Genomic DNA, 4993 nt, shown 5'->3' on the forward strand with positions numbered 1-4993 from the left:
ATACCAACCAGGTTAAGATCTGTTTTATCTGGAAATTTGATATTCTATACTCAGAAAAGTGTGGGACAATTTTCTTCATCCAGTGTGCTTTATTGTACACTGCCATGAATCTGAGTTTGATTAAAAGAGGTGGGAGAAAAGAGAAATAGAGAAATAACTATTCAGGTCAGAATGCCTCAAGCAAGTCAGCTTATACCTCACAACTCATGTTTTATTTTATCCTCAGATTTTATCCTATTCACTGGATTTATTTATGAGTCAGTGCCCCGTACAAATTCAGAAAATGGGTTAATTCAATGAAGTCATACTGTAAGCTGAATGACCCTGTTGTCCCAATATAGATTATAGATGCTTTGATTTCCTAATCAAATTTCCTAACCAAATCATCAATTGTACAGGATTCTTTGCTGGCAAATCAAATACAGGTGGTCTTTGACTTATAACCAGAACTGAGCCCAACATTTCTGTTACTAAGAGACACATTTATGAAATGAATTTTCTCTATTTTACAATCTTTCTTGCCAGAGTTGTTAAGTGAATCACTGCAGTTATTATGCTAGTTACACGGTTGTTAAGTGAATAACTTCCCCCTTGACTTTCCTCGTCAGAAAGTGTTGTTGTCCGCCAGCAGCCTGTGGAGCTGGCAGCGGAGTCGGAAGCGATGAGGCTGAGGAAGAACATGGGCCAGTCCTGGAGGCTGGGGAAGGGTGGGATGAGGGCTCTGCGTCAGAGGCAGAGATGGGGCCAGGGCCATCGGGGAGTGAGGTGCGGACTCCAGAGCCTGTTAGGAGTGAGGCAGAGGAACAGGAGGAGCCTGTTCCTAATGCACACATGAGAAGAGCTGCCAGAAGGCAAGAGCAGCTCAAGCAAAGAGGATAACTCAGGAGTAGGGCCAAGAGATGATTGACCCCTCCCATAAGGCTTAAAACAGACCTGCAATGGTGTTTGGGCTTGGCTGGAAAACAACTTTGGTAGCTTCTTCTTTGTCTTCGTCTTGTATTTATTTTTGTATCTGAGACTTCTGAACGTTTGCCAAGAAAGGCCTTTGGCAGTTTGCCTAATTGGACTAAGGTTTGCAATAGGACTGAGGAATTTGTGTTGGGAGGAATTTGCTTTAATTTAGTTGAACAACGCTGGGAATGAAATAATTCTCAGCTGTTCGAATAAAGTTTGTTTTTTCACTGACTGATTTTCCTACTACTTACTCGGGCCTGGGTCACAACAGAAAGTCACAAAAGGGGATCACATGACCCTGGGACACTGTGACCGTCATAAATAAGAACCAGTCCCCAAGCATCCGAATTTGGATCACGTGATCATGGGAATGCTGCAATAGTTGTAAGTGTGAAAAATGGTAGTCACTTATTTCAGTGCTGTTGTAACTTCAAACAGTCACTAAACAAACTGTTGTAAGTCGAGGACTACCTGTACACCTTTCCTTGCTGACCACTAAGGCTTTCGCAATGCTGGGGAGCTTGAGATGAAAGAGCAAAAACATTTTAGGATGCGTAAAATATACATCTCCTTGTTTGTTTATATATGTGCACTTTGACACACATTTACACATTCATACTTTGCCTAAGTGATTAAAGAGATTTAGAATAAGAGTTGGAAGGGACCTTGTAGGTCATCTAGTCCAACCCCCTGCTTAAGCAGGAAACTATACAATTTGAGACAAATGGCTGTCCAGTCTCTTCATAAAAGCCTCTGGTGATGGAGCAGCTACAGTTTATGAAAGCAAGCCATTCCACTGATTAATTGTCCTCACTTTTGGGAAGTTCTTAATTCCAAGTTGTTTATCTCCTCGATCAATTTTCATCCATTGTTCCTTGTCTGGCCTTCTGGTGCTTTGGAAAATAGATCATCCCTCTCTTCCCTGTGACAGCCCCTCAAATATTGGAATACTGCTATTAGGTCATCCCTAGTCCTTCTCTTCACTAAACAAGTCATGCCCAGTTCCTGCAACCGTTCATGTTTTAGCCTCCAGTCCCTTAATCATCTTTGTTGCTCTTCTCTGCACTCTTTCCAGAGTCTCAATAACTTTTTAATACTGTGGTGACCACTGCAATATTCTAGATGTGGCTTTAATAAGACTTTATAGAGCAGAATTAGTACAAGTGTACTAGTGATAGGTTGCTTAATTTGAAGCAAAATAGAGGACTTCTGATACATAAAGCTAACATTTATGCTCAGAATCCTGGGAAAAAAATAAATTCCAACGTATTTAAAAATTTAGAAAGACAAAATTTAACAATTCATTCCTTTTTTTAAAAGGTTCCTTGGTTCTCAATCATATCTCTGGTTTTCACTGACAGACTTGGGGGGACAGACTTTTTTTAAGGGGGTCATTTGCTTTTCTTTTAATGTAATCCTTGACCACAGCTGAGGGATAGGGGAGAAATCCTCTTAATAAATAAAATCATTGTTGTGATAAGAAAGAAAGCATGAACCTTCTCACCATTTTTTTTTTGTTTTGCAATTTTAAAAAAAGGGAGTAAAGCTGATGTCAGCTTGCCTACTGCCTACTTAAGCAAAACCAAATTACTCCCACAAAGAGCATCCATCACAAGTTAATTGGGCATCAGCAGTGTCTATGTAGCCATTTCAATTTTCCATCATTGTGTGTACCACCTTCCCAGCAGGGAAAAGCAAAAAGGTCATTGTTATAAGATTTTCAGCTGAGCAATCTCATCCTTTCATGAAACAACCCAAAAGTTGTATTACCATAGTTATAAAGCCAGCTGACTCAAAGCAGTCTGGATTTTTCACTGATTGTGTAGTGGGAAAATGATGGGTGTGGGGGAGGAGGATATTCCGTTTTTAAAGTGTTTAAAACGTGTTTGTTTCCTCATACAACCTAACACTGTTAGGTTAACAGTGTTACTTGTTAACAAGTGCTGTTAAGTAGCACCAGCTGCCTGCAATTACTGCAAGTTCAAATCTCACCAGGCTCAAGGTTGACTCAGCCTTCCATCCTTTTGAGGTAGGTAAAATGAGGACCCGGATTGTGGGGGCAATAAACTGACTTTGTATAAAAAGAATACCGCTTAGGGGGGGCCGAAAGCCCTACTAAGCAGGTATATACAAAAGTATGAAAGCTATTGCTTAACGCATTGTAAGCCGCCCTGAGTCTCCAGAGAAGGGCGGCATATAAATCGAACCAATAAACAATAAACACCAAAAAAAAAAAAACACACACACACACAAAAATGATCCTATTACTTCCAAACTTAACTTGCTTCCCATGTCATCTAGATGGAGAGAACCACTGTGTCTATGATCTTGAGGATTTCCAGAATATCTACAGTATCTTTTGAATAACTGGTTTCTTAGTTTCCTTTCTTAGAGAGAGAAAAATAGGGGGAAGAAAAAACTGTAGGACCCAGAAATCATGAGGACAAAGTCAAATTGCAGTCAAATACTTTCCCAGTGAACTGTTGAAGAAGCCCTTGTTCATCAAAATATGCTTGACTCAAAGACCAGAGGGAGAAAGCGGGGGCTCCATGGGGTCGAGAGGCTACAGTGCTCATGTGTCTTGAGGGACCTGCCTCAGGGACACATGATCCATCTTCCAGCAGGATTTAATTAGACCTAATTCAATTTGAGTAGATGAGGACCATCCAGGAATAAAAGATGGGAAGAATGATGGATGAACAATTATGGCTTAGGCTGAATGAGATTAAGAGGTTGACCAGCTGTAAACATTACAGGCAGAATTAAATCAGGTTTAGGCGCAGCAGGGAGTCTTTGCCCTCCATTTAATCTCAAATGGACCCCAGAGACACACAGGAGCCATCATGAAATTTGTCTTCCTTCAAATGTGAAGCCCACATGCACCAAGTGACAGAGGAACAGTATGAAACCCCCTATGGAGTGTCAAACCCTGGACATATGATAGATAGCTTCGTAATGCACCTTTCCCCAGTCTAGGGGTCTCCCTGTGTTTGAGTATCCATTTTCATAACATCCATCAAGGCTGATCGTCACTCCTTTGAGACAAGCCATGTCAAGAGACAGGCATAGCAAGGTTTCCAAAAATGTTCTTTGTTTCATCTTATTCCAAACACATATATAGGGTTATAGGGTTATTTAATAGGGTTGTTTTGGGTTTATTCTCATGCTGAAGAATCTTTTCTAAACCACTAAAAGTTCCTTCATGTTTTTCCTACTCCTAAGACCAGTTTTAAATGTTTTGTGTGTGGGTGTGTGCATTGTTAAGCCTAGGTTCACATATCTCAGTAATCTGCCATCTGCTTAACCATGGAGTTGGTTGCATATAGAATAACAGAGTTGGAAGGGACCCTGCAGGTCTTCTAGTCTAACCCCCTGCCCAAGGCATGAGTCCTTATACCATTCCAGAAAACTGGTTGTCAGATCTTTTCTTGCAAACCTGCAGTGATGGGAGTACCTACAACTTCTGGAGGCAAGCTGTTCCACTAATTAATTTTTTTCACTGTCAGGAAATTTCTCCTAGGTTTGATCTCTTTCTCAACTGACTTGAGTTCATGAAAAATGTATAAAGATGCTTCCTCCCCATTCTCTGCCAGGTTTTATTTTCCATCTTGTCAACATTGGCAGCATGGGCAGGTAGGCCAAATACTATGAAGGCGAAAGGAGGGTTGAAGGGTCTTTACTTTAAACTTAAAACTTAGAATAATTTTATTGTCATTTTGAATGTACACTAATTGGCATACATTAAAATGAAATGGTGTTGCATACAGCTCTCACTTTGGTCTTTACTAAAGTCTTTACTTTAGCCCATCCTTTCACAGCTTAGATTCATGTAGACTCTACATCTCAACAAGTGTTGCAGGAAGGTTTGTAAATCACAATTTGAACCCTAACATCCTGAGACATGCTTACAGATGAGACATGCCTTCAAGCATGTCTCATCTGGAATCACCTTCATTTCCCAGATGTAATTTTTGGTAGAACTTATAAATACGATATTACGAACTATTTTTAAAAAAATGCAATGAAAGAGAGTAACCTC

This window comes from Pantherophis guttatus, chromosome 12, assembly GCF_059756535.1.
Source record: "Pantherophis guttatus breed Tessera chromosome 12, ASM5975653v1, whole genome shotgun sequence".
In the NCBI taxonomy this organism is placed as follows: Eukaryota; Metazoa; Chordata; class Lepidosauria; order Squamata; family Colubridae; genus Pantherophis; species Pantherophis guttatus.